Genomic DNA, 21,375 nt, shown 5'->3' with positions numbered 1-21,375 from the left:
GTTCAGAACGTTCAACGGTCAACCACAAACGTGAGGCCTGTGTGGCCATTTTGAAGCAGCCCTCGAACAAGAGGCACCAAAGTCAGGTCAAGAAGATCAGATCAAAGGAAGCTTGTAAAGCTAGATCAGAAGCCCCCCCTCAAACTAGGGGAAAAAATGCCAGATTGTGCTCGGAGAGCCGAAGATGGATCATTTCACAAATCAATGAAGATCGGCAAGAATGCCAAATCCCAGAGGGAGGAAAGAAGAAAGTATTGCTGAAGAAAAACTGAGTTCCGATCCACAACACTAGGGGCAAATTCAGCCTCCATGGGATGGACTCCTGCATTGTCAGCGAACAACAGTCACTCTCCTGGATTCAGACGGATTCGAGATCTCAGAACCATTTGACATGGACAAAGCTACACTTTTACCCTTGAGAGGCTCGCTGGGCCGAAAACCCGGAAGGGCGACCCAGGAAAAAGTTAGAGCAAGCAAAAAAAAAAGAAAAAGAAAAAGAAAAATACAAAAAAATGCAAAAGAAATGAAATGAAAAGAAAAGAACACAAAAATTGTAAAGAAGAAGAACAAAGCTCGCAAGGTCGAAAACCCGTAACGGGCGCCTTGGCAAAAGTTAGAAGCCTAAAAAAGAGAGGTTAATACCCGAGTGTACCTTAACCCCAAACTACGTGAGGCTTGATTCCCATCTTTGGGATACGTAGGCAACTTTATTCTAAAGTCCAGCCATAAAATACTTCAAATTCAACTGTGTCCGTGTGATGGTTCTAGTCATCTTTGTCTTTTCTGTATCCGAGCGTTCGGTTGTGATCGTCACTCTGAGGATTGATTACAGTGTGCTGCGTGCCATTCAAACAAGGGGCAACTTTCCGTTGCCATTCAATGCGCTGCAGTGCCGTTCAAACAAGGGGCAACTTTCCGTTGCCATGCAGCTCTTTTCAGACAAGGGGCAATTTTCCATTGCTATGGGTCCAAGGTTGTGCATCTCAAGAGTAAGTTTCGCGCTTGTTAAGCATCGGCCATTTGCAAAAATAGTTTTTGAGAATTTTTACTGAGGTTAACTAATTTTCTCGAAAATTGTTTCATCTTTTCCAAAAACTGGACCATTTCTTGGACCCAAAAAAGGAAAATTTTCAGTGCTCATAGCCTGACTTGCATGATTTCAAATCAAAAATCGAACAAGTGTGTTAATCTAACTCTCATGTTGGTCAAAATTGTTTTAGTAGAAAACCAAAACAAAAAAATGGTCAAAATAATGAACTAAGGGCACAGTTGAGTCAGGCTTCCTGTCTTTTCCCTATTGTCAATGCATTTGCCAAGAAAGGGTACTCTACTTGCCAGAAAGGGCATAACTGAAGTCAACAACAAAGGGCTGAAAGCTCTTTTATCCTCCAAGCAACGAGGTATCAAGCCAAGTGCGAAGCACGAACTGGAATGGGGCGAGATATTCCACTCCCTCATCTGGACAGATCTGATCATGTCCGAACTTCCCAGCAGAGTATCATCAACTAAAGTCAGCTACAGATTTGCTACATACCCAGTTGTAGCGCAACCCCTCTGTGGGAGGAATTCACTGTTGTGAACAAGAATCAAAAGCTGGTAGAATACCAGGGGCAAGGACCCACGACTTCCTGTTTATCCATCAACCACCCGGGGGAGGGATCGAAAAAAAAAAAAACGAGAGATTGAAGAATAGAGAGATGTGCGATGAGAGAAAAAGTGAGAAAAGGGCTTTTTCAGAAAAATAGAGCTTGAGGGCCGAGTGATGTGAGGATCACAAATGAGAAAGGGTGGGAAACAATACCCGGTGAAACAGGCTCCCTGTGCACATTTGTGTGTCGTGTCTTTAGTTTTGTTTGTCTCGATTCTTGCTTTGAGTCGTTCCGAGCATGTCTCGATGTGTTTAGGTTGTTTACCTTTTGTTTTCTGTTGTTGAGTCGTAGTGCGTTGTGTTCAGTCGTAGGCTCAATACCCGGTCGAGAACTCATCTCTCAATCTCAAAAGTAAAATCGCTTTGTGCTTAGAGTGCTGTGTCATTCTTCACGTTTGTACAAAACAAGATTCGTTCTTTCATAAAACTGTAGGGTTCAACCCAAGTCATGCAAGAATAGTAAAATAAGGACCTATTTGAAGCTATAGGTTCCAGACTGCAAAGCAAAAGAAAAGAGGGAAAATCGAAGCATCTGAGTGTGTTTCACCTTCAGCAAATTCCGTGATTGTACTCCGGGTGTACCTCTTCAGGCCTTGTCAGTGCTCCGAAGAATGAGTGTGCCTCTACTCCAAGCTTAAGCCTGCTTCAAGTCAGAATGGTAATTAAAGCAGCAGCAGATGTTATCTCTCGCCAATATAAACAGGGTATCCCCTTTTCAGGCGGAGTGTGTTACAAACCCCTTCGAGAGGTAAATCGGAGGTCGCATTTGGATTTGGCCTCGTTAAGGCTTGTATTTCCTCATTCGGCATTTTGTTTCAAACGTGCTTTTGAAGTTACACATTCGTCGCATTGTTATGCACACCATTTCTCGCATTGTTACGCACTCCATTCGTTGCATTGTTATGAACATCTATCTAGCATTGTCATGCTCATTACTTGCATTGTTATGCACCTTTTCACTTGCAATTATCATTCTTTCTCCTCGCGCGTGCGACGGGTTAGACCTTCTCTGGTTAAGAACATTTGGAATACGTTTCAATGCTCACACCATTCTGAAACACCGGGATACGTCCCTACGTTTCTCTCTTTCTAAAACATCGGGATACGTCCCTATGTTTCTCTCTCTTTCCGAAACACCGGGATACGTCCCTATGTTTCTCTCTCTTTTCGAAACATCGGGATACGTCCCTATGTTTCTCTCTCTTTTCGAAACACCAGGATACATCCCTACGTTTCTCTCTCTTTCCGAAACACCGGGATACGTCCTTATGTTTCTCTCTCTTTTCGAAACACTGGGATACGTCCCTATGTTTCTTCTCTCTTTTCGAAACACCGGGATACGTCCCAACGTTTCTTTTCTCTTCTTTCTGAAACACCAGGATACGTCCCTATGTTTCTCCTACCTTTCCGAAACTCTGGGATGCGTCCCTATGTTTCTTCTTCCATTCCGAAACAACGGGATATGTCCCTATGTTCCTCCTCCTCTCCGAAACACCAGGATACGTCCCTATGTTTCTTCTCCTTTGTCGAAACACCGGGATACGTCTCTATGTTTCTCCTCCTTGTTCGTAACATTGGGATACGTCCCTGATCCTTGGGATACGTCCATAATCATTGGGATACGTCCCTAACCTTTGGGATACGTCCCTAATCCTTGGGATACGTCCCTAACCCTTGGGATACGTCCCTAACCTTTGGGATACATCCCTTCATTTCTCCCTCTTCGGTTAAAAGTGTTCGGAATACGTTCCAATGCTCACACCATTTCGAAACTCCGGGATACGTCCCTATGTTTCTCTTTTTCCGAAACACCGGGATACGTCCCTATGTTTCTCTCTCCTTCCGAAACTCTGGGATACGTCCCTATGTTTCTCTTTTTCCGAAACACCGGGATACGTCCCTATGTTTCTCTCTCCTTCCGAAACTCCGGGATGCATCCCTATGTTTCTATCTCTTTTTTCGAAACACGGGGATACGTCCCTATGTTTCTCTTTTTCCGAAACACTGGGATACGTCCCTATGTTTCTCTCTCCTTCCGAAATACTGGGATACGTCCCTATGTTTCTTCTCCCTTCTTTCCGAAACACCGGGATACGTCCCTATGTTTCTTCTCTTTTTCTGAAACACCAGGATACATCCCTATGTTTCTCCTTCTTTTTCCGAAACACCGGGATACGTCCCTATGTTTCTCATTCGTTTCGAAACACAGGGATATGTCCCTATGTTTCTCCCCATTTGGTTGAGAGCATCTGGAATATGTTCCAATGCTTATACCTTTCCGAAACACCGGGATATGTCCCTATGTTTCTTTGCATGATCTTTAGGTTATGCTTCGCTTTGTGCATTGTCTTGCATTTTGCCCCTACCCTCGGGCGCATACCTTTATTTGTAGCTTGTATGCTTTGTCTAAGTCTTCGGCCTTGTCAAAAATGGGTCGTCTCTGGGTTTTGACGTTCACTCCCGTCATTTTTATGACTTTCGAGTTCTGTCAAAGAGGGGCAACTGTAGACACCCCATTTTTGACCGTCCTCAAGACTTGGACGTCACCGTTTGAACACTCGGTGATTATCCATGTTTGTGTTCGTTTGGAGTTACCGGAGGTCACGGCTACGCGCCCTGCCTCAGGATCTCCAAACTCGACCGTTTTGCGTCTGGTTTTGCACCAAACACTTGTGTTTTTCCTTGGAGGGGCAGGGAATGCCTTGTGAGGCATCCCCACACACCACCGGCAATGGCTAGAGGCCACCGGCTGGTTTTTGTTGCCATCGGCAATGTATGTGGCCGGTCGGCACTCTTTGTTGTCGGTCGGCAGTCATTTTTGTCAAAATGACATTTTTGGCCAGCCGACTACTGTTCATCTGCTTTTGCAGATATTTTAGGACAGCTGTATGGCATTTTGTTCCCCTCCATACACGTGTATGGAGGGATGGCTCCCTTGTTAGCTTACCTTGTAAGCTTTACAAGATTGGCTCCTCTTTAAGAGGAGCCCTCCTCTCTTGGCCTTGGGGTGAGAGAATTTTGGAGAGAAAAACACAGAGAGAAGCTCTGGTTTTAGGGTTAGGGTTCATACATATCTCCTATCTCTCTTTGTGTTCTAGGTGTTTTAGTCCATACTATTGCACACAAACACCTAGTGTTTCACCTTCCTTTGGCTACTGAGGTTCTAAGGGGCTGGTTTTGGTGTTTTGGAGCTGGATTCAAGCCAAGGAGGGCGGTTGGAGCATCATTTGTGAAGGTGATCTACAAGGGTGAGAAACTTCCCTTTTATTCTCCATTTTTGCATTGCTTTTCTACCTATCATAGAGTTGTTTTTGTGCTTAGTGTATAACATAAAAAAGTTCTGTTTTTTAGCCCTTTTGATTGTTTATTAAGAGTGTTTTGTGGTTTGGGTTTGTTTGACCCCTCCTAAGCCTTGTAAGGCTCCTTTTTGTGCTATTTTGTGCAAGTTTCAAGACTTTGATGTTTGGGCCTCTTCACCACTGAAATCTTGAGGGATTTCAGTGGCAGAGATGGTGCCTTGGAGTCTCCAAAGGGGAGGGCCACCCCCTCTCCTTGTTGTCCTTGAAAGGGACCCTTTTTGGCCTCTTGAGGGAGCATCATGTTAGAGTGTGTATTGATCATGTCTTGGCTGTTTTCCATGCTTATTATGCCTTGATATAACCTTGTTGTGTGTTGGGTTTTGGTACACCATGCATACTTAGCATACCTACCATGTATTGCCTTGTTATTTCCTTAATATGCCTTAGGTTGTTAGCCTTTGCTCTAGCATGTTTTAGGTTTAGCCTTGTGAAGGTTTTGTGCTCATTTTTCCATGTTTTAGGTCTGTCCATAGTCGTTTGGGTTGATCTTGGCATGCGTAGTATAGCTCCTTTGTATTTGAGCTTGTATGCTTCAAGTATGTGAATGTGTAGTATGTGTTGCTTGCATCATTTCGGTGGTTTGGAACCACCCTACATGTTATTTCAGTCCCTTTGACATGCTCATATGTTTGCCTTGGATGCCTCTTTGAAGCTTTGGAAGCTTGCCTTGCATGCTCCATGTTTTAGCATTTATGCATGCCTTTAAATTCAAACCATCTAGACGCTATCTAGTTGGTCTTTTGGGCTTAGTTTCATGTGTTAAAACTCTGTTTTTGGTTGCTTAAGTCCTGCCATGTGTGGTTGTACTAAGTGTAGTCCATTGCCTCTTTGGTGAGCCTTGAATGCTTGGACCATTGTTGCATGCTTAGCTTGACTTGTTGCTTGGTTTGGCACCATGTTTTAACATGATTTTCAGAGCTTATGTTGCATGCTAATTGTCCATGATATCCCTTTTCAAGTGTGCCTTAGAGTTGCTTATTTAATGCCTACGTGTTGGTCCAACTTACTTGCATGTGTGTATGTATGTTTGATCCAAATTCCTTGGTTTTTGGCCACTGTTTTAGGCCTATTTAGAGTTGCCTAAATCATGTATAAGTCCACCTTTTCATCAGTTTGCATTGCCTCATGTTTGCTTGTATGTTCGCATAAGTGTCTTGCCATGCCATGTTGCATCCTTAGCTTGCATGCCTAGGTTGCATTGCATCTTGCATGCATGCCTTGTTCCTTGACTTGGTGATAGGAATTGGGCCTTGGTTCGTTTGTTTGGTTTGCATTTCATTTGACATGAAAGTTGCACACTTGATTCTTTGTGCCATCATGCATGGAAATGCGTGATTGACGGTCCGAGAATCGAGACACATGCCCTCTTGAGTCACAAACATGATAGGGGACATGATTGGTGCATACATTGCTTGAATTGTATTGCCATGCAAGTTCTGTCCTCTGCTGCTGTGAGTTGCAGGTTCTGCAGGCATTCTTTGCCGATCGGCAGTATACATTGCCGACCGGCAGTAAATCACCAGCCGATGGATTCATTTTGTGCCGGTGACCACAATTCACTGCCAGTGGTAATTCTACTCAGCCGGTGGTGATTCCCAGTATCCAGAGAGGCATCCTTGAGACTTTGGCAGTCTTCAGAGAGGTAGAGCAGGGAAAACAGAGGCAGACTATGCATGGCCGTGCACTTCCGAGCAGAACCCGAGCATGCGTTGCATCTGGCTCTCCTCCCGAGGCAGTTTACTGCTTTTCCTAGTTTAAATTAGTTTGTTGACTGATTAGGCAATTTGTAATATTTAATTGGCTTACGTAGTTAATTAATTTGTATTATTTATTTGGTCCCTCCGGGCGAGGGCAAATCTGTAATAAGTGTGTGTGAGTGGTGTGTATGTCTTCCAATCCCCACTTCTTTCTTCCCTTTTATTTACCTGCTTTGATGGTTAGTATTAGGGTACGTTTAAATTAGCATACCTCATGCAATGCATGCGTGCATTCATTCATTTGTCTTACATGCACCGGGCTCGGCGCATCATTCTAACTGCATCTTTATTTCAATTTCCAAATTGAATACGTGTTAGTTGTAGCATTTCACATGTCATCGTAGATTAGCCGAGCCTATCCTAATCACATTTTGCTTGTATTGCATTAGTCATTTTAACATGAACTAGGACATGCATGTTTGCTAACTAGTTTATTGTTTTGGCACAGAGTACGATGTAAGTATTTTCGCTTTAGCATATTTCATGCGTGTGAATGTTGCCATGATAGTATGCTTACCATGTGGCTAAGTGCTTATATGAGATAAACTGTTTGAATGCCTGTAGGTGAAGGTTGGATTGCTTGAGTTGGAATAACTCGTTGAAATCCGTGTTTTAGCCTACTCGCAAGTAGCAAAACCCAAAACGTTTTCCGAAACAAACGGATATGCAATGCTTTTTCCCAAATTAGGCAATCTAGTCTATACTTGTTTGCTGCACGCATAACACAGTAATGCTAGACTAATAAATGGAATAAAAACACATAACGTTTTCAAAAACGGATATCACGGTTAGTAGAGGCAGATCGTCGGATCGGGCGAGAGGGGGTGCTCATAGCTGACCTTCCCCAATCGTACCCTAACTCCCAAGCCGAGGCAACTCTGGTGATGACGGACATGTGGCCTTCGGCACCGAGTCAGGGTTTCCTAAATTCCCCCATAAAAAATATTTAGGTGCCGACTCTGTATCTGGCAAAATAGTCCATGTTTGGCACTTCTTTTTCTAAAAATCTGTTTCTCAAAACGATTTGCTGGATTTGGACTCTTTGGTTCAAGATTAAGAACCGTGACGATTTGAGAGTCCGAGCTGTAGTAACCCCAAAAATGAACAAGACGGGACTCACCCTCCCGGGGCGTTCGGGGACGTCTACACCATGGTAGTCCAATCCACCCACTCAAGCTGCAAAACAGACATAGCCAAAAGGTTTATGCGCGCGAGTCCAAAATGGAGAGAGAGGGTGCCAACATATTCACGCCATTTGGGGGTTACAAATTCGAGCTCTGAATCATTTTTCTTTTCAAAATAGGATATATTTCTTTCTTTTTTTATCAGAAAAAATAAGCTACGTTTGGATAAGAGTTTTCTGACCTAGCCCTGTTTGGCTAGACACTATTTAATTAAAATACTTGATAAAAATAAAAGAGTAAATTACAAATACACTCTATGAGATTTGCTTAAAGTACAAATTATTCCCTATGAATTTCATTACTAAAATAATGAAATTCATAATTGCTTTCCAATACAATAATAAAATTACTTAAATTATTAATTGAAACATATTTCTAATATCGTTAAAAACTATTAATTGATTTTATGATTTATTAATAAAAAAGGCGATTTGTTATGAAATTAGAAACTTCAAGGGGTGGAATGTGATTTCCAGAACCACATGGAGTGATTTATATTTTAATCAAACCTTAGGGGGTGTATTTGTAATTTACCCAAAATAAAATAGGATAAAATAATAATAAGATAAAATTTGAAAAAAAAAATATTTTCACTCACCCTTCCATCTCTGTGTGCATCATATCTCAGTTCACATACTTGATAAATTTGAAAAAATATATTTTACTAAGTACTTAACTCGTTATACCAGAAACACCTTCTTATTCATCTTTCAATACTAACCATAATCTCTAACCCTAACTAACCACTGTCACCACCTCCACCATAGTCGTCGCCATAGCTTGTTGTCGTCGTCTCCTCCTTTTTCTCTAATGAATCTCCTTCTTTCTCTACGTGCTTCACCACCACCGGCCTCACTCCCAAACCCTTTCTTATCCTCTTATTCCCTCTACCACCTCTCCATCACCTCCCCACTATCGCCGCCGCAACCTTTCATCACATCTCCTCCTCCTCATTCTTCTCCTTCTTCTTATTTTCTTCTTTAACCCACCGGAATAGCCACCAATAATGAGACAACTATCTCAAGGATCAGGACCTTTTCATCGAACGCAATTGCAACGGCCAGAAAAAGATAAAAGTTTCGAATCGGAGCTTGAAATTAGTGATTGGTGATGGTGCTTTCTGGTTTGTGCGATCGGACTCCTACAAACTCTACAATGAAGAAGAATAAGAAGATAGAGAGAGAATGTATCGGGGTTAGGCCAATGATGGTGTCGGTGATGGAATGCACGATTATGATGACGGAGATTGCAATTGTAGGAACTGTAAGAATAGGGCATCATGAGGTGATAGAGATAACTGATAATGGTTTTGGTAGTCAAGAGAAGAGGCTGGTGGTGATGCGGTGACTGGTTAGGATTATTATTTTTTTGTGGTTTGAAAATTAAAGTTTTGGATGTAGAAAGTAAAGAGTATTTTGATTTTTTTATTTTAGGATAAAAATGCAATTAAAAAAAATTCATGAAGTGTGTGGAGTGAGAGAAATTTTTGTGTGGAAATATAATTTTTTCAAAAATTTACATACAATCCATAATCATTTTACCTTTTCCTAAACCACATAAAGAAGCATTTTATATGAAACAGAATTGGGCAATTGAATTATATGTATTCTTCAAAGTACCATAAACCAACAATTAGCAGCAAAGGTTCATAACCCATTATTTTATGAGTAAATTGGTAATAAATCCAATCTAAAGAAGGTATAAGGTATTAGGTCCGGTGGATATTTTTTATTGGCGAGAGATCCCTCATTTTTGAAATAGTTTGGTGAAAAGTCATTTTGTTTGTTTTGAAAGACATTTTATTTCTAATTTTATCCTTTCATTTATCAATTGACTTTTTTTTATTTGTTGATTTTTTTTTGACTACCTGTTCAAATTTATATCTATCTATTCAAATTATTTTCAATTTGTTCAAATTTTTTGTCTATCTATTCAAATTTTGTTATGTCTGTTCAATTTTTTTGTCTATCTGTTCAAACTTTTTGTCTATCTGTTCAAATTTTGTTATATCTGTTCAATTTTTTTGTCTATATGTTCAAAAATTTCCCCTTATTTGTTCAAAAAAAAAAGATTGGGAGCTCTAAATTAACAGCTCTAATAGCTCTAATTGGTGTGTGGGTTCCATGTGATGTGATGTTTCGGCCTTGTTTTTTTTTTTTTTTTTTCCACATCATTAGTGCTCTTTTAGAGCTCCCAAATTAGAGGGATGTATCATTTTTGTTGTTCAAATATCTATCTAAATTTTATTATCTATTTAATTTTTTTCTTATCTGTTGAAATACCAAGCAAACCAAATCCTATCTATTGAAATAGACAGCAAACCCAACTCATATTTGTTGCAATACCAAACCAAAACAAACCTATCAATTTAATTTTTGTTCGCCTGTTCAAATCTTTCTCTTTATCTCTCTCTCTTTCTTTCCCTCCCTATCTATTGCAATTTGTTTCATGATAATGTTATTGAAAAAATGTATGGTTTATTGGAAAAACGTATGGTTCAATCTTATAATAAAATAAATTCTAAATTTTTAATATTATTAATTTAATTTTTAAATATATTTTTCAAGGAATTTGTAAAATAAGATTATTTGTTTAGTTTTGAATTTCAAAAAAAAATTATATTCTATGAATTTAGGAAAAATATTGGAGAATAACTCTCTCTACATTCCTCTTCCGCTTCTTCGATTGATACCATCAAAAGTTAATCAACATGAATCTTATCATTTCAAAAGTTTCCTATCTCCAATCTGAAAATATTAGGGTTTTTATTCGATAATTTTGCTATTTTTTTATTTATTGCATTTTCACTAAATTTTGTTTAAATTTTTCTGGGTATATCTCTAATGTGCATTGATGTGAATTATGATAAAAGTGATTTTTTTTTTTTTTATCAATCGGTGTGAATTAATTTTAATGTTTATCTTACTGAGGAAGTAATCTGTGTTTTTTAATTTTCTTGTTCGTCATATGTGCAAGATAAGATAATCGAGTTTTGTGCACCTTGTTTTTCATGATGAATTTTATAATTTTCCATATGTATGTATCTTGATGTCTTTGTATTTGAAGAACAAACAATAATTTGGCAAGTTTTGCTCAACTCTTCTGAAGCTGAAAGTTGATAAGCTGGAGCTAAAATCACACATTTCCTAGTTTCAAGATAATCAACTTTTCATTCAACTTATTTAAGTTATATTTGCTTCATAAGGTATAACTGAACTACACCAACCAAACTCTCTGGCGCAAATTTACACACAAAAAAAGAAAAAGAAGAGAAGAAGCTATAAGCTAGCTGCTTCAAACAGGGTGAATATAGCTTTTGCTGCATCTCCTTTGGGCCATGTGTAGAAGCTTTACTGAAAATTAGAATACTCTATTTTTGTTATATATATATAGATATATTATTTTTTTGATAAATTATACTTTTGTTATATTTGTGCAATTTTCTATACAAATTGCAATCTCCAATGGAATGATTATTGGTTTGTGTATTTGATAAGTATACAATTAACTAGTGTTTGGTTCATTAGAATGGAATGATTATTCCATCAAAATATTTATTTTCATGTTTGGTTAGATTAAAAAAAATAATAAAAAATACATTACAAATTGAATCATCATTCACCATTGTAATGGAATCGTCATTCCATAGTGGAGTCTCAGGAATGATCATTCTATTCTATTCCAAATGATTCCGGTGAACCAAATAAAGCATTAGATTACATTATTTTATAAAGATCAAATACCACACTATCGGCAGTGAAAATGGGGTATATTGGTTTTCAAAATTCTCAATTATTAGTGCTTGGTGACTGTTGTTTTGATATATATATTTCCAAAAGGTTTCTCTATTGTGCACGTTGTGGCTTTGAATAGTTTCTCATGCACACTTTAGGAATGAGGGATTCAATTTTTTACTATTTTTATAGGGTTGGCTCTTAATTTGTGTATTTGATATTGCAAAGTTTGTTAGAAATGGCTGAAACAAAATCATCCATGAGGAAACCAGTGTTCACTAAGGTTGATCAGCTGCGCCCTGGCACCAGTGGACACAATCTCATTGTGAAGGTTGTTAGTTCGAATATGGTATTACAGAAGAACCGCCCAGATGGTCCCCAAGTACGCCAAATGCGGATTGCTGAGTGCTTGGTTAGAGATGAAACTGGGACAATTGTGTTTACTGTAAGGAATGACCAGGGTAATGTTCCTTCTGGTGATTTGATTATTGTTCTTGGTGGGCTGGTTTAATAAATCTATTGCATGCAAATCTTTTTATTCTAGTTTTTTGTTTTTGTTTCTTATTGCTCTCTCTCAATGATTTGCAAAATCATGGTTCAGGAACCATGAGCAGTAAGGTGATCTTTTGATATCAGTTTTCTGTACTCACTAATATGTCGTTCCCTAGAAAGCACGGATACGGATACGGATACGGGATACGGGTATGATACGATACGGATACGGCGATACGACAAAATTCGAAAAAGTAAGATACGGATACGGATACGGCGGGGATACGTTCATAAAAAATATTTTTTTCACAATTTTTAGTAATGCAGCATACACAAAAATAAAACTTCAACAATTTTTAGTAATGCAACATACATAAAATAAAACTTCAACAATTTTTAGTAATGTAGCATACATAAAAGTAAAACTTAAAGCAAAAGACAACTTGATAAAAAAAAAAAATTCATCAATTGGTGTACCACTTGTTGAACCTAAACTTCCCCTACCCGAACTCATTTCCTAAAATTTATGGTAAACAAATAAAACAAAACATTAATGTAACATCACCCATAACAACCATAATGCATCACCCATAACAAAAAATTCATCAATTCAATTAAATTTCAACAATTTCAACAATATAGCATCACCCATAACATAACAACCATAATGCAATTCAATCCCATAATTTGAATAATTTAAATTAAGGGGGAAAAAATTTACAAAGTTCATTTATTTATCAATAAGTTTATTTATTTATTTATTAATAATTTTTTTTTACCTTATTTGATTTATTAATAAGTTTATAAAGTTTATAATTTTATAAGTTGACAAAGTTTTTTTTTAATAAGTTTATTTATTTATTTATTAATAAGTTTTTTTTTTTTACCTTATTTGATTTATTAATAAGTTTATAAAGTTTATAATTTTATAAGTTTACAAAGTTTATTTTTAATAAGTTTATTTATTTATTTGTTTTATTAGGATTCAAGTAATAGTACATACAAAAAAAAATTAATAATTTTATTTACAGCAATGCTACAGACCCCCAGTGGGGGTGACCCCCAGTGACCCCCAGTGCCACGTGTCGGCCTGGAGTTGGCTGAAAACTCAAAAAAAAAAAAAAAAAAAAAAAAAAAACAGTTTTTTTTGGACCAATGAGAGGTGACCCCCAGTACCCCCACTGGGGGTCCAAAGCTTTATTCTTTTATTTATTTATTTACTTAATCAGGATTCAAGTAATAGTAATAAGTTTATTTATTTATTTATTTTATTTATTTTATTTTATTTATAGAGTACACATACAAAAAATAATAATAATAAAAATAAATATGCAAACAGAGACGAGACGACATAGATAAGGGAGAGGGAGAGAGAGATCGACCAAGAGGGGGGAGATGCGATCGAAATCTGTCCATCTCCAACCAGACACAGACAGATCGAGCGAGAGGGAGAGGGAGAGAGAGAGAGTTCGTGAGATCGAGTGAGAGGCAGAGAGGGGGCGAAAGGGAGAGAGAGAGGGACGAACCTGATCGACGACCGTGAAGCTCCTGTTCGCGAACCTAATCGACGACCGTCGAGCTGCTGTTCGAGATCGAGTGAGAGGCAGATCGTAGAACTCCTCCTCCTCCTCCTTCGCAGCTGCTGTTCGAGTTTGACCTAGGTCAAGGTAAGTTTGATTACTATTTTTTTTTTTTTGTGTGTGTTTTATTTTATCCTATTTTCATATTTTATACTTTGACCCTATTTTAAGTTTTTTAAATTATTTTTTTGCCCCGCCGTATCCATACCGTATCCTGACCATATCTCGACCGTATCCTCGCGTATCCTAGACGTATCCGAAATTCAAACATTAAAAAAAAATGGATACTTCATTTCCCGTATCTGGTACGCATCCCGCTGTATCGGGCGCGTATCTGTATCCGATACGGGCACGGGGCCATTTCGGAGTATCCGTGCTTCATAGATCGTTCCTTTTTTCTTTCCTGGCTGTTGTTTTAGCAATTATGCTTTGGAGTCCACTTTTCTTTACTGATAGATGACAAGAGTTCTCTTTCTCCTTATTCTTATCATTTCTTACCAAATCACTTGATCCGAACGAGCTGTTAGGGATATTAAGTGAGATTTTGGAATTTTTTCTGAAATTCCAGAGTGTTTCTCTTCTTTATGATTTGTGTTAGTTTTATGGTGCAATTTTTGCTTTTACACACGTCCCCTTATCAATCAGACATAAAATACATCTCAAATATTTTTTTGGAAACATATATTATTAGAGACAAAAGATATCTCAAATTAACTTCAACATGGAACACGGTACAAGTTAGGATTGGTTAAATGTCTCTTTCTTCTGCTATTGTGGTCTGTTTAGTGACCTGCTTTAGTGCTGCTGCTAATGTTAATTTGGTGTTTACTTGTTTTTGGATCCTCTGCACTAACTTGATCTTCGCTTTAAATTTTGAATGTATGCTATCATGCATGTTTATCATTGATATTTGTTGCACATATTACTTTCCTTCTACATATTTATGAGTTGGTGATTGGCTTGGTGATATTATGTTCTATTTCTTGAATCTTATATATTTTATATTGAGTTTTACTTCAAAACTTGTTTTGTTCTGTGGACAACAGAATCTAGATTTGCTGCCATGTTTTAGATGGAATATTATTAGCCAAAATAGTTAAACTGCAAAACAGGATGTGTTTTGTGTCTTTAATTTTTTTGAGGTCAAGTTTTTGCTTAGTTTGGTTGAGTGTATTTTTGTCTTGCCTTTTTATGCAGTGGACATGATGAAACCTGATGCTACTATAATTCTACGCAATGCAAAGATCGACATGTTTAAAGGTTCAATGAGGCTTGCGGTGGACAAGTGGGGTCGTGTGGAAGTAACTGAACCGGCAAGCTTCATCGTTAAAGAGGATAATAACCTGTCATTGGTTGAATATGAACTAGTCAATGTGGTGGAAGAGTGACTCGTGCAAATGTAATGTCTGCTACTACTCGAGGGCCAAAACAAGTGAATCAGGCTAAGATGTGGATTTTGTGGTTTATGAGATTGGCAAAGTAATATTTAAGTTGTTTACCAGGTAATCCTGTTTCCAACACGCGTGGAAAAGTTCTTTGTTTAGGAAGAAAAATCATCAAAGTAATGTCTACAAGAAAGTCAGATTGTCCCTTGGTGGCTGTCAAGGCACAGCTGGTGAAGCAAATTAGAATCCTAGCCCTACTGGTAATCACAATCGGATGAGATAAAAGGAACTTGCTTTGGTTGTTTATTTATGTTTTAAGACATGGATTGCTCATATTGTGCAAACACAGTTCCTAAAGTGTTATGGTTTTATGTTGAGTTTTCTCTTAATTAAAGGGTGTGTCTTTGTTTTGTGATTATGTGTTTATTTTGTTGGATGTTTGGCAACCGCTTTTAGTATGTATATGTACTTGATTCGATTCATGATCAGTGGAATTTCACTTCGTTTGAGGACTGTGGTTCTCAATATAGTTGTTTATTTACACTTTTTTATGGCATTAAAGAACATAATTTATCCTAACCTAACGAGGCAAGCTCATGCATGATAAGTTGAATTTCACTTCGATTCATTTGCTTTCTCACGTTATTCTTGCAGATTTTGAAGGGGATTATTATTAGCATTTATTTTTAATTTTTGATATTAAAGAATATTTTATAGAAAAACAAAGTACAAATAGAACTTCTCATTTTGAATCTTATCCAATATTTTTGTTAATGATTTAACTCTGGACAATGAATGCCGAATGTTGTAACGACAGAAGATACTTTTTCAAGTGCTGGTAAGGCTATCCAATATTAATAAATTGATTTTGTATGTATTTTATTTTTCTTAAAGGGTGCATAAAAGGATGAGGGGAATTTTGGGTAATTAACAAATGAGAAAATTAATTTTTTTTTTATTAAAATTATTATTATTATTATGAAATGCGAAGTGAGACACATGCCCCTAATACTCTCTTACATCTCCTATAATTTGTAATTAATAATTACCCTTATTATTTTATTTGAAATATTTACTAACATAGATCCTATGGACTTAAATTAACTCATAAATTCTGAATTAAATTATTTTTAATTTTTAATTTTTTTTATACATATTTGTCCATTGTTTTGATAATGAGAAATTTTAATTTTTTTAATATATATATATATATATATGTTTTACAGTAGCTGAAAACATAAGAAAATTTTATATAAAAATGATTCGTCTACCGAATTTGTCTGAATTGTCTAAATTACATAGGTCGGATGTCTAGTCAGATGATTGTTCAGACAATTAACGTCATATTTGTCAATTACAATTGTCACCATTGCTTATCGATGTGTCAACCAACATCTGCTCGATGACCGACATCCTGCCAGATGATTCGGTCGGACGATTGACATATATAAACTCAAACAATTCGGATGAACTCAAATTTATCATCTTCTAAGGTAACAGTAAGATGCGGATAAACCTCAAAATAAACTAGCCCTTGAGACAAACTAGTCTCAACCATTCCCATAAGGGAATCCTGCCAATCTAAACATCTCCCGTATCTCAAACTGAGAGTTAAACAGGTATTCTTTACCATAAGAGTCATGGGCTTTAAAGCTATTTGGACAAGCCCAATATGAATATAAACATTTTTTTTTTTTTTTTTTTAATATGGAAGCAAATCTACGACTTTAAAAAGATTATGGGCAAGTTTGGGATCTTTCAAAAAAGATAAAAAGATAAAAAGTTACTTAAAAAGTTAAAAAGTTAACACTATTCATCAAAAGTCAACAATTACGGCTGCACAACTCCCAATTTAAATTTTTCCCTATAAATCAATTTTTACAATTTTTTATTACACATTTTTTCATAAAAAGTCAAAAAGTTAACCCAAATATCTATATTTTCAACCTCAATTTTTTGGTCCAAAAAGACAAAAAGTACACTTATTTAGGACACCCCAAACAACCCCATAACTTTCATCATCATGTTCTAAACAGATGTTAGATTCTACGATTTTGATGATTGTTTTTTATTTAAAATCAAAAGTTCATATTTTATAAATATGTTTTGGAGCCAGCTTGGGGATGGTCCATTTATCTAGTTTTTCCTGAATTTCTTCCGACTCTAGAGTGTGTTTGTTTGGGGGATTATTTCATGGGATTGGACTATTAGTCCATTCGGACTAATAATCTATTGTTTGTTTCAATTTTTTTGCTCTGGATTAATAGTCATTCCGGACTATTAGTCCCTCATATGAGGGATTAGGGTGTGTTTGATTGGACGGACTGGAAAATGGGGGATTAGAATCCATCGGACTTGAGTCCTGGGACTGTGAATCCCCCGGACTATTTGGTCGGATTGGATATGTATCCTGTGTTTGTTTTTTCATGGGATTAGATGTCTGGATAGGACTATTTTCAGTGAATCCAACGTTTGGTTGGACGGACTGGATAGGATAAATGAACAAAAGACTATTTTACCCTTTTTCAATTGTTTACTATGTAATAGCAATATTAAACATATGTTTAATATTTTAATTATTTTTAGTAAACATAAAACATACTAATGGTTAAATTTTGTTTAAAGATATTTAAACATACTAATATTGTCCAAAACATTTGACTGGCATAGATTATTTTTATTTAAACAAATAAAAATTTATTGTTGAAATTAAACATACTAATGGTTAAATGTTTAAATTTTTATTTAAACAATTAACATTGAAATTATTTTGATGTACAGATTATGTTGAATTATGTTTTAAATTATGTTTTATTTAAATAAAAATTTGAAATTAACATTGAAATAAAACATAATTTAAATAAATGAAATTATTTAACATTGAAATAAAACATATGTACAGGATACATATCCAAATTATGTTTTATTTGGTCGGATTGTTTGAAATAAAACATAATTTCAATGTTGAATAATTTCATTTATTTAAACATAATTTTAAATAATTGTTTTATTTAAACAATTAAATGTTTAATTTCAACAATAAATAATTTCATTTATTTAAATTATGTTGAATTATGTTTTGATGTACAGATTATGTTTTAAATTATGTTTTATTTGGTCGGATTGGATATTTCATTCATTTATTTAAATGTTTATAGATAAATTATGTTTTGTTTATGTTTTATTTAATTTCATTGGATATGTTTTATTTAAATTAATTTCAACAATAAAACATAATTTAAATAAATGAAATTATTTATTGTTGAAATTAAACATTTAATTGTTTAAATAAAACATCTATTAAAACATCTATTAAATTTAAACAATGAAATTAAATAAAACATAAACAAAATTTTAAAATAAAACATCAATAAAATATCTATAAAAAATTATTTTAAAAAATTAAATAAATAAAACATTAATAAAAAGTTAAATAAAATTATTTTATTTTTAAATTGAGACATTTAAATTTTATTGAATTTTATTAAATATAATATATAATTAAATAGTAGAGGGTCAAAATGGTCATTTTCGCATATAATCCAAACAGTGATTAGTCCCCCACTTTCTGTCCCACCCCCCCCCAGGACAGGATAGTCCCCCATATGGGGGACATGGAGTCCGGCCGGACATGGAGTCCGCCGGACTAAAAAAAAATCAAACGACGGATAAGGAGCACTATTTGGATTACAATCCAAATAGTGGATAGTCCCCCCTCTTAATCCCCCAATCAAACACACCCTTGTATCTTAGGGGGAGGTGTGAGATTATTTCAAAGGGATTGAGATCCCATGGGATTAATGTGTAAAATGCTCTCATGCTATTACTTAATAAACAAATGAAAAATGATAAAATAGTCTTTTGAACATTTATAAATTATTTTCTTAGTGTTGTTAATTTAAAATTATATATTAAATAAAAAATATAAATTATAAATTATAAATTTAATTTAATTAAAAATAATAAAATAAAAATTATGGTCTTATAATTTTTTTAGTGTTGTTAAAAAATTAAATTTATATATTAAATAAAATTATTTTTTTAGTGTTGTTAATTTAAAATTACATATTAAATAAAAAATATAAATTAAAAATTATGGCCTTATAAATTAATTTTTTTTAGTATTGTTAAAAAATTAAATTTATATATTAAATAAAATTATTTTTTTAGTGTTGTTAATTTAAAATTATATATTAAATAGAAATTATAAATTATAAATTTAATTTAATTGAAAATAATAAATTAAAAATTATGGCCTTATAAATTAAAATTTTTTAGTGTTGTTAAATTATGAATTATAAATTATAGATTGCAAATTTAAAATTATATATTAAATAAAAATTATAAATTACAAGAGTAAAATAGTCTTTTGAACATTTATCCTTATCCAGTCCATCCAATCAAACTTTGAATTCACTAAAAATAGTCCAATCTGAACATTTAATCTCATGATTAAGCAAATATAGGATACAAATCCAGTCCAATCAAATAGTCTGGGGACAATGTATCCCAGGATTAATAGTCCGATAGATTACAATCCCCCCTTATCCAGTCCGTCAAAACAAACACACCCATATAGTTCAACATTACTGGCTAATCCAAATGGTCCTACTATAGGTACGAGTTATAATTCTCCTTCACTTGGGGCAAATTCTGTAATCTCGTTACTCATTATTTTCTCTATGATCATATATGTTTAATTTGTTACTATTATACCATTCATACAAATAGTAGTAAACATGGTTTTGATACCAATTAGGCGTGCTAACTATAACTTTGCAAGCACTTCTGTCAATGACTTATAGGAGATATATGCCTAATAGGAATTTAATCCAAAAATTGCAAAACCCCAAGGCCATGTTTGTTTGGGTGGACATGAGCTTGGGATTGGACTAATAGTCTAATAAAATTATTAATCCGATGTTTGGTTAAACAATTGAAGTACGGATTAATTATTTTAAACTTGACTATTAGTTAAGATAGGATACATAATCCAACAGATTCCTAGTCCTAGGACTATTAGTCATGGGAATACTAATCCAGTCCGCCCAAACAAACATGGCACAAATGTAACTTAGGTGACATTTCACTTACAAATTTATAATTCATGTCCCTAATTAGTACAATCCAGGAATATTATTGTTCATATAAACATTATAATAATCACAAATTAATACATACATATAATCTCATGAAAAAATGATTACTGTAGAGGAGGGGATTGTTGGCTAAGAGCCAACTCTTCTTACAGAGATTATTCTGTTTGAGTTATTAATTGATTTAATTCAGTAATCCATTCTTGCACAGTAAGAACATGTTGTAAAGGTAATAAAGTAGCTAATCTTTCTTTATGCCAATCTAATATTTCATGTAATTCAGATAAAATATTTGTAGGCATAAAACATTATAAATACTTACAATGCAGTTGTAGACTCAAAATGTAATAGTTCACTACAACAAAAACATATTTTAGTGGCACTATATTAGTGGCATATTTTTAGAAAATATCACAAAAAATGATATTTAGTGACACGTTTTTGAAAAATGCCACAAAACGACAAACATAAAAGGCTCTAGTGACATTTTAATTAACAAGTGTCACAAAACTACAACAAAAACATACTTTAGTGGCACTACACTAATGGCATATTTTTAGAAAATGTCACAAAAATAATATTTAGTGGCACGTTTTTTAAAAATGCCACAAAACGATAAACATAAAGGCTCTAGTGGCATTTCAATGAACAAGTGTCGCAAAACTATAACAAAAACACACTTTAGTGACACTATACTAGTGGCATGTTTTTAGAAAATGCCACAAAAATAATATTTGGTGAAACATTTAGATAAATGTCACAAAGCCACAAACATATAAAGCTCTAGTGGCATTTCAATAAAGAAATGTCACATCAATTTTATGACATTTTATAAAATAATGACACAAAAAATTATGTTCGTGACATTTACCAACAGATGTCACTAAACTTTAGTAGCAATGGCATTTTTTAAAAAATGTCAAGATACTAGGTAGGTGCAAATTACTTTTTATGGCACTTAGGTGAAAAGTTTTATAAACAAATATTTTATACCATTTTGAGAAATGCCACTAAGTCAAAAACTTTCCAAGCTTATAATGGCATTTTTGAAAAAACAAAAAATGCCAATATATTTTTAAAATTTTTACAATGCAGTAAATTATTAAAAATAAATAAATTAAACTCAATATACACTATAGG

General features: G+C 34.9%; 1 long non-coding RNA gene across 1 annotated transcript in view; it reads right to left on the bottom strand.

Annotated features, from left to right (window-relative positions):
• LOC145798906 (uncharacterized) overlaps positions 1-20,590 on the bottom strand; it is a 38,279-nt gene extending 17,689 nt beyond the window's left edge. Inside the window, exon 1 of the long non-coding RNA XR_014340776.1 lies at positions 20,558-20,590. This is a non-coding gene — a long non-coding RNA (uncharacterized LOC145798906). The remainder of the gene's footprint in view (positions 1-20,557) is intronic.
• Between the last annotated feature and the right edge of the window lie 785 nt (positions 20,591-21,375).

Source organism: Camellia sinensis, chromosome 9 (assembly GCF_055761805.1).
Source record: "Camellia sinensis isolate YWXY chromosome 9, ASM5576180v1, whole genome shotgun sequence".
NCBI classification, from domain to species: Eukaryota; Viridiplantae; Streptophyta; class Magnoliopsida; order Ericales; family Theaceae; genus Camellia; species Camellia sinensis.
This window is presented reverse-complemented; position numbering and strand designations above follow the sequence as displayed.